This window comes from Arachis hypogaea, chromosome 15 (assembly GCF_003086295.3).
Source record: "Arachis hypogaea cultivar Tifrunner chromosome 15, arahy.Tifrunner.gnm2.J5K5, whole genome shotgun sequence".
Lineage (NCBI taxonomy): Eukaryota > Viridiplantae > Streptophyta > Magnoliopsida > Fabales > Fabaceae > Arachis > Arachis hypogaea.
In genome coordinates this window covers 58,453,319-58,463,230 of record NC_092050.1, presented here as the reverse complement: position 1 = coordinate 58,463,230, position 9,912 = coordinate 58,453,319, and the positions used below count along the sequence as shown (strand labels likewise).

The window sequence follows — 9,912 nt, the reverse complement described above, 5'->3', positions numbered from 1 at the left end:
TTTTCAAAAAGGGTTTGAGTTGAATAAACAGGAAATTAAATTTGAGAAATTAAGTAAGTTAAATAAAAGTCTTGACTGGGAGTAGATTAGTTGGAAGCCCTATTCTTGTTGAAGTACTCTCAAGATTAATTGATAATTGAAGGTTGTTCTGTTTAGTTATCCCTTACTAGGTAAGGGAAAGTCAAACAAGTTGGAATACTGTTTCTATTCACAAGTTCCAATCCGCTCAATTGAAAAGGATTAGTGTCAGTGACTAGAGACCATTCCAACAATAAACCCAATTACAATTTTTCTTTTAAGCATCCCAACTCAAGGTTTCCTTTCAATCAACTCCCCATCAAGTTAGGGAACTACTCGCTCATTGTGAATGTAGAACTCATAACATAGGAAAGGGAATTAAAGAAAGACATGATAAATAAAACTCAAAGGAATTAATTAAAAATAAAAGTAATTCTTGTATTAATAAATTCTAAAATAATCCAATAGTAAAATTGAGTAAATTAAAGGACATGGAAGAGTAAAGCCAAGTAAAGAAAATGAACTAGAATGACGAAGTCTTGATGAGGTAATAACTCTTCTCAATATCCCAATGCAAAGAGCAATAGAAATAAAAATCCTAAGAACTATGAATGTGTAGAGAGAAAACCTAGAGGAGGAGTAAGACTAGATCTAAAAACTAAAAATTGTGTAGAATGAATGTTGTTCTTGGTTTCTGCATGTTCTCTGGCTCTAGTCTGCTTTTCTGGGTCGAAAACTGGGTCAAAACAGGGCCCAAAATCGCCCCCAGCAAATTTTACAGATTATGCAGATCGCGCACGTCGCGCGATCGTGTCATTCATGTGGACGCATCATTCGGCGTTTTGCTTGCCACGCGGGTGCGTCGTCCACGCCTTCGCGTTACTTGTGCTATTCCAATCTGCGCGGTTGCGTGAGCCATACGGCCGCGTCACTGCGATTTCCTCTCTTTCGCGCAGTCGCGTGAGCCATGCGGCCGCGTCACTTTTCGCTGGTCATCTCCTTAATTTCCTGTGTTCCTTCCAATTTTGCAAGCTCCCTTTCCAATCTCCAACTCATTCATGCCCTATAAAGCCTGAAACACTTAACACACAGATCACGACATCGAATAGAATAAAGGAGAATTAAAATACATAATTAAAATTCTTTAGGAAGCAAGTTTTCAATCATGTAATAATTTTAGGAAGGAAGTATGAATGCATGCTAATCATATGAATAAGTAGGTAAAGATCATGATAAAACCACACAATTAAACACATTATAAACCATGAAATAGTGGTTTCTCAACCTCCCCACACTTTGGATTAGGTAATGGTTGAGAGGGAATTCCACTAGAGCTCAAAGGCTGGTTATTGGAGTTATTTATTGATCCAATCTGTGAGACAAGAGCTTGCAGGGTAGAGTTCAGACCATTTAGTGTAGCATAAAGGTTATTTTCCATGGTCTGTTGTCTCCGATCAATAGATTGTAGTAAGTCATCATTAGCAGATGAAGAAGGATAAGTAATTTGAGAGGTCTGCTGTTGGATATTCTGTGGTCCTTTGGATTGCCTCAAGTGAGGTGCTCTGTAAGGCTAGTTCTGGTTCTGCTACCTGTTGTTGTTGTTATTCCACCTCTGATTTTCCTAATTGTCTCTACCTCCTCTGTTGTTGTTGTCCCTCCAATTCTGGTTAGAATTGTACTGCCATCCATGGCTGTAATTGCCACCTTGATTGTACCCTTGGTTGGGGCGGTTATAGAAGTTATGAGTGGCTGCCACGGTGTGTTGGAGCTGCGGACATTCGTCAGTATAATGGCTATAATCAGCACAGATTCCACAAACTCTCTGTGGGACTAACTGTTGGCTTTGCTGTGGTGGAGAAGGTTGAGCTTGCTGAACTTGTTGTTGATTCAATTGCATCTGCTTTAGCAAGTTGGTCATTTCATAGATACTCTGAGTTATAGCAGCAGTCTCTCTGCTAGAGGATACTTCTGCAATGGCTTTTGAACGGCCTTGTTTCTGCCTGTGATTCCGAGTGGATTCAGCTAAGTCGCTGATCAATTGCCATGCCTCATCAGTGGTCTTGCACTTTTTCATAGACCCATTGCTAGCACTTTCCAATGTGGTCTTATCTTGTCAATCATATGGTGGGGGCATGCTTCCAGAAGATTATTGAAGCGCTCCCAGTATTCATAGAGAGTCTCAGATTCGTCCTGAATAATCATGGAAATATCTTTCCTCAGTTTATCAGTAACTTCAGCTGGAAAGAAATTTTTCAAAAATTCTCTTCTAAGTGTATCCCAGTTGGATACAGTTGCTGCGGGTTGAGTGTAGTACCACTCTCTTGCCTTTCCCTCAAGAGAAAATGGGAAAGCTTTCAACAAAATTGAAGTTTCATCTGCACCATCACGCCAGACAGTAGAACAGGCTGCTTGAAAATCTCTTAGGTGCTTGATAGGCTCTTGAGCAGGTAAGCCATGAAACTTGGGCATCAAATTGAGCAGTGCAGTCTTTATTTCAAAGTCTGTAGCCACCGCTGGGTGATGCGCTTGAAACGGTTGCATTGTAAAATCAGGGGCTCCAGCCTTCTGGATAGTAACTCTCCTAGGTTCTACCATGTCACCTACACGTAAATCAACCGAATCAGTAGAACGGGGGCTGATTTCTTCCTCAAATAACGTTTTAGATCTGCCTTCAGAGAGGACTAACCGACGCTGAGCTTGCCTTATTCGTGAAATAGTTTTTTCAATCTCAGGATCGAATACTGGCAAGCTTGGATCAGGAAGTGAACGCGTCATCTAGCGAAAGAAATAAGCAGCTCATAGTAGCAAGATAAAATAAAATGCAAATAAATAAATTCCAATTAATAACTTTATCACTCTATTGCAACTCCCCGGCAACGGCGCCAAAAATTGACGTGGCGAAAATTGGCGAATTAAGAATTGTTATGAGATATGCGTTGCAAGTATAGTTCTTAACTAACCAGAAATCCGCTTATCAATTTAGAAGGGTTGTCACAAAAATCAAAATTAAAATACTGGGAGTATTAATCCCAGGTCATCTCCCAACGAGTTGAAGAAAGGTGTGCTATTTTATTAATCATATGTTTTCAAAAAGGGTTTGAGTTGAATAAACAGGAAATTAAATTTGAGAAATTAAGTAAGTTAAATAAAAGCCTTGATTGGGAGTAGATTAGTTGGAAGCCCTATTCTTGTTGAAGTACTCTCAAGATTAATTGATAATTGAAGGTTGTTCTGTTTAGTTATCCCTTACTAGGTAAGGGAAAGTCAAACAAGTTGGAATACTGTTTCTATTCACAAGTTCCAATCTGCTCAATTGAAAAGGATTAGTGTCAGTGACTAGAGAGCATTCCAACAATAAACCCAATTACAATTTTTCTTTTAAGCATCCCAACTCAAGGGTTCCTTTCAATCAACTCCCCATCAAGTTAGGGAACTACTCGCTCATTGTGAATGTAGAACTCATAACATAGGAAAGGGAATTAAAGAAAGACATGATAAATAAAACTCAAAGGAATCAATTAAAAATAAAAGTAATTCTTGTATTAATAAGTTCTAAAATAATCCAATAGTAAAATTGAGTAAATTAAAGGACGTGGAAGAGTAAAGCCAAGTAAAGAAAATGAACTAGAATGACGAAGTCTTGATGAGGTAATAACTCTTCTCAATATCCCAATACAAAGAGCAATAGAAATAAAAATCCTAAGAACTATGAATGTGTAGAGAGAAAACCTAGAGGAGGAGTAAGACTAGATCTAAAAACTAAAAATTGTGTAGAATGAATGTTGTTCTTGGTTTCTGCATGTTCTCTGGCTCTAGTATGCTTTTTTGGGCCAAAAACTGGGTCTAAACAGGGCCCAAAATCGCCCCCAGCGAATTCTGCAGATTATGCAGATCGCGCACGTCACGCGATCGCGTCATTCATGCGGACGCGTCATTTGGCGTTTTGCTTGCCACGCGGGCGCGTCGTCTACGCCTCCGCGTCACTTGTGCTATTCCAATCCGCGCGGTTGCGTGAGCCATGCGGCCGCATCACTGCGATTTCCTCTCTTTTGCGCGGTCGCATGAGCCATGCGGCCGCATCACTTTTCGCTGGTCATCTCCTTAATTTCCTGTGTTCCTTCCAATTTGGCAAGCTCCCTTTCCAATCTCCAACTCATTCATACCCTATAAAGCCTGAAACACTTAACACACAGATCACGGCATCGAATGGAATAAAGGAGAATTAAAATACATAATTAAAAGTCTCTAGGAAGCAAGTTTTCAATCATGTAATAATTTTAGGAAGGAAGTATAACTGCATGCTAATCATATGAATAAGTGGGTAAAGATCATGATAAAACCACACAATTAACCACATTATAAACCATAAAATAGTGGTTTATCACACATGTATGAATAATTTTTGTTTCAATGTCACAAAGAACTCCTAGCTCCTTGAGGGTTCTTTCAAGTATAAGCTTCAGGGACCCTTTTTATTGATTATCACCTTGAAGTATTAAGAGTTATTTCATTCTCTTTTGGTTGTTCTTTCCTTTTCATATTTTTTTCTTTTTTATTGACCACGACTCTAAGTGTTTTGTCTCAAGACAACCCTTTAATTAGGCTTTCAATTAGCACTCCCAAACCAGTTGGCTTTAGGGTACTAGGTGTTGAAACACTCCTAAGAATTTACTTGCCCAGGTCTCTTTTCTTGATACATCTTCACCACAAGCATCTACTAGGGTTTCCAACCCTTTGTCTTTCTTTTTGGAGGGGGAGGAGTCATCATCATCCTTTTTGGAGGATCCCTCTTGTGCCTTTGTGTCTTTGGGCTTCCAAAATCCTAGCCTTCTCATATAATTTCTTTCATCCTCCTTGTGCTTAGCTAGAATTTCCTCTTGTCTTGCACTCAACTCCTTCATCCCTTGCATGAATCTTGGGTATCCAGGGTTTAAAGCGGCCATAGCATTACACAAGTGATTCAGCTTCGCTTGTGTGTTGATATCATATTGCCTCCTTGAAATGGTTCTAGCATTATAAAGATTCCTGAACTCAGCAAGGTTCCTCTGTTGCCATTTATTCTGCTCTACTATTTTGTTGAGTGCACTTTGCATCTCTCCCCAGTCGAACTGTTCTTGTTGCTCCTTCCTCATGTGCTCTAAACTTCCTTGGAGTTGTTGTATGTTTTCATTCACTTGATCCCATTGCTTTTGTTGATTATCCTTGAGTTGGTTGACATCTTCTCTCAGATGATGTATGTCTCCTTTCATTTGGTGTACGTCTCCTTGCAGTTGTTCCCAGTTGAAACCTTCAGGAAATTGCTGGTATTGTTGGTATGGTGGTGGTTGGAGTGCTAGGTAATGTGGTTGCTCCTCAGCCTCTTCTTCTTGTTGTGGTTGCCCTTGTGGCATATGAGCATGAGCTCTATGCTCCCTTCTCCTCTCAAGTGGGTTAACAATCACCACTTTGGCCATCTTCTTGGCAGTTATGGACTTTTTTTGTTCCACTAGCACTTCATCAATAATCTTCTCAACCCCTGTTTCATCACACAGCCTTTGGATGATGCTGGGAAATGCCAACCTTGAGCTATCTTTAGTTCTTTTCAGCACTTTGTTGATGTTGTTGGAATCATTTCCCCATCATTGACATTTTGTCCCTTCATTATGCTGTATATGAGCACATCTCTCTCTTTAGTTACCTCTGAAGTGTTGGATTTGGGAATTAGAGACCTTCTCACAAAGTCTAGCCACCCTCTAGCTTGGGGGCTCAAATCCCTTCTTCTCAGCTGGTTGTGCCTCCCATCCTTGTTGTTTATCCATTGCACATTCAGTACACAGATTTCATTGAGGATTTCATCAAATCCTGGGTATTGTTGCTTCATTCTTTCCTCATAGCTCCGAGTGGAGTTTGTCCACTTCACCATTAGCATCCTCTCTATGTTGGAGGGGCTATAATCAATGGCCTTCCTCCTCACATAGCTGAGGTAGCCATAGGCTTGCCCAGGTTTAGGTAAGCATTGGCATAGAACTCTCTCACCAAGCTTTCCACCACCTTCCTTGGTGGGTTGCACAGGAGTGCCCAGCCTCTATTGTTTATCTCCCTATTGATCTCAGAGTGCTCGTTTCTTCCCAGCTGGAAACCAGCCTCTGGGATGATTTGCCTCTCACTCACCTAACCATAAAATTGGTTTTGGTTGAATGATAAGAGGAACTTATACTCATTAAAGCTTGAACTTGAGGATTCAGAAGTTGGTTCCTTGGTCTTTCTTTTCTTTGATGATGAGGCTTTTGGTGGTGCCATTGGGTTGAGAAAGGGTGTTTGAAGGTTTAAAGAAGGTTGGGGAATATTACAAGAGAATAAGCAAAAGACAGTTTTGCTCCAACACCAAACTTAGGACTTGATTGTCCCAATCAAGAAAAGGAAAAGAAAAGGAAAAGAAAGGTAAAGGAAAGAGAAGAGGAGAGTGTAGTGGTTCTTCCGTGTATGAGGTTGGGGTTCAAAGTGTGAAGGGAGGCGAAAAAGTGAGGGGCTTTTTATAGGGGTATGAAGTGTGCTCTGGATGGTGGGAAGTGAAAGCACTTCAATGTTTTCCGACTTGGGAAGTGGCACATAGCGTGGGAAGAGGCGCCAACCCTTATCCCTTTTGGCTTCCTGCAAGTGTTGAGTTCCAAAGTGCAAGTACACTTTGACTTCTTGCTTTGTGAGATATCAATCATGTGGGCCTCATTCTCTCTCCTAAAAATAAAACCGAAAACCCCATCAGTAATGACAAAAGAACCCTTCTCAATCCTCATAGTGTGAGCCAATGAAATTGTAACTGATGAGTATCCCTTGGGACACCAAACTTAATCCCATTGTATCTAATAAATTGGGTTCATCATTGGGTTTTAATGTCTTCATGAGGGTGAATTAATTTTCAACCTTTCGCATTCTTTCACTTCTAACCCCTTCCGAACACATTTAAAACCAACTTTCATGCACTTACCAATCTATTAAATGCTTTCAACTTAAATGGTATTGGGCTTGCTAGGTGATCTTTGTATGGTGGTGGCCACACCAAACTTAGCTTTTTAGCTAGTTCCCGCCAAATTATTCATCATCAGTACATATGTTCATCAAATTGCATTTTCAGAAAAAAAAAAAAAGAATGTAAAGACTTCCTAACTACCAAAAACTGATATTTAAATTTCCTAATCTACCACTTTCAATCTACTTTTATAAGGCAATAAAACATAACATTAAACTGAGACTTAAACTACCTAAACTAACAATTTTTAAGCTACTTCTAAGAAAGCAGTAAATCAAAAGGATATAAGTATTGGGGTGCCTCCTAACTAGTGCTTCTTTATCGTCACTAGCTTGACGTTCTTCCTTCCTTAGCTGAGGTTGTAGCTCACTCTCTTCTCATCCAGTGAGTCTCCTAAGTAATGCTTGAGTCTATGGCCATTCACAGTGAAGGTTCTTTGTGTTTTGTCCTCCACAAGCTCTACATGACCATAGGGAAACACCTTGAGGATGGTGAAGGGTCCAGACCAGCGAGACTTAAGCTTCCCTGGGAAGAACTTGAGCCTTGAATTGTACAGCAGCACTTTCTGCCCTTCAGTGAACTCCCTCCTTGCTATCTTTTGATCATGCCACCTTTTTGTGTTCTCCTTGTAAATTTTTGCATTCTCATAAGCTTGGTTTCTGAATTCCTCCAGCTCATTAAGTTGCATTAGCCTCCTTTCCCCAGCAGCTTGATCATCAAAATTCAATATTTTTAGAGCCCAGAATGCTCTATGTTCAAGCTCAACTGGTAAGTGACAAGCCTTACTAAACACCAATTGGTATGGAGACATCCCAATAGGTGTTTTAAAGTCTGTCCTATAGGCTCATAATGCATCATCCAGCTTCTTAGACCAATCCTTTCTCGAGCTTCCAACAGTTTTTTCTAGAATTCTTTTAAGCTCCCTGTTTGAAATCTCAGCTTGTCCGTTGGTTTGTGGATGGTATGGAGTTGCCACTTTGTGCTTGACTCCATATCTGAGAAGGAGTGTCTCAAGTTGCTTGTTGCAGAAGTGTGTCCCTCCATCACTAATAAGGGCTCTAGGAACTCCAAATCTGCTGAAGATGTTCCTTCTCAAGAAGCTTATCACAACCTTGTTGTCATTTATTGCTGTGGCTATGGCTTCTACCCACTTTGACATATAATCTACATCCACCAATATATAATTGTTTGAGTAGGAGGATGGGAAGGGTCCCATAAAGTCAATTCCCCACACGTTAAACAACTCTAACTCCATTATGAACCTCTGTGACATTTCATTTTTCTTGGGTAGATTGCCAGCTCTTTGGCATTCATTGCATCTTGCTACCAAGTCCTTTGCATCTTTGAACATGGTTGGCAAGTAGAATCCACATTGTAGTACCTTTGCTGCAGTTCTTTCCCCACTAAAATGGCCTCCATATGCAGATCCATGACATTGCCAAAGCACTTCTTGTCCTTCCTCTTGTTAAATACACCTTCTCAAGATCCCATCAGCACACTTTTTGAACAAATAGGGCTCATCCTAGATGTAGTATTTAGCATCTTTGATCAGCTTTCTTCTCATATGTTTGTTGATGTTAGTTGGTAGTTCTCCAATAGCCTTGAAATTGGCTATGTCTGCAAACCAATGGGCTTCTTGGATCATCATCAACTGCTCATTAGGAAAGCTTTCATTCACTGCAAATTAGTGTGCTTCATCTTCGTTTTATGGGATCCTTGATAGGTGATCAGCCACTTTGTTCTCTGCTCCACTCCTATCTTTAATTTTGATGTCAAACTCTTGGAGTAACAGCTCTGGGCTTGGACTCTTGTTTGGTAAGCAAGTATTTGAGTGCTGCATGATCAATGAATATAATTACTTTAGAGCCAATAAGATATGATCTAAATTTGTCAAAAGCAAAGACAATGGTAAGTAATTCCTTCTCTGTAGTGGTATAGTTCCTTTGATTCTCATTAAGGACTTTGCTATCATAGTAAATAACATGCACCAATTTGTCCTTCCTCTGTCCTAAAATAGCACCCACAGCAAAATCTGATTCATTACACATCAATTCAAAAGGTAAATCCCAGCATGGTGGTGCTATGATAGGTGCAGAGGAAAGTCTGTCTTTGAGCTCATCAAAGGCTAGCATGCATTCTTTATCAAAGATAAAAGGTACATTAGAGACAAGCAAGTTACTCAAAGGTTTAGCAATTTTTGAAAAATCTCTTATGAACCTTCTATAAAAGCCAGCATGTCCTAGAAAACTTCTAATTGCTTTGACATTAAAAGGTGGGGGGCTTTTCAATCACCTCTACTTTAGCCTTTTCCACCTCTATGCCTCTTTTTGAGATTTTATGACCAAGAACCACCCCTTCTGTAACCATGAAATGGAATTTCTCCCAATTCAAAATAAGGTTGGTTTCTTGGCATCTCTTTTAGCACAAAGGCCACGTTATGCAAGCATTTAGAATATGAATCACCAAATACAGAGAAGTCATCCATAAATACCTCAATGAATTAATTTTTCAATCATGTCTGAAAATATGGAGAACATGCACCTTTGGAATGTTGCAGGTGCATTGCACAATCTAAAGGGCATTCTCATATAAGCAAACACACCATATGGACAAGTAAATGAGGTTTTCTCCTGGTCCTTGGGGTCTACAACAATTTGGTTGTAACCAGAATAACCGTCCAAAAAGCAATAATATTCATGTCCGGCCAATCTTTCAAGCATCTGATCCATGAAACGCAGAGGGAAGTGATCCTTCCTGGTGGCTTCATTAAGCTTCCTATAATCAATGCACATGCGCCAGCCAGTCAGTGTTCTTGTTGGTATCAGCTCATTCTTTTTATTTGGTACAACAGTGACCCCTCATTTCTTAGGAACTACTTGCATAGGGCT

At 40.0% G+C, this 9,912-nt stretch overlaps 1 non-coding gene across 1 annotated transcript; it reads left to right on the top strand.

The window, feature by feature from the left end:
- The first annotated feature begins 2,133 nt into the window (after positions 1-2,133).
- Positions 2,134-2,241, top strand: LOC112752650 (small nucleolar RNA R71). Its single transcript, XR_003177076.1, has one exon. It is a non-coding gene; the product is annotated as a small nucleolar RNA R71 (small nucleolar RNA).
- The last annotated feature ends 7,671 nt before the right edge of the window (positions 2,242-9,912 follow it).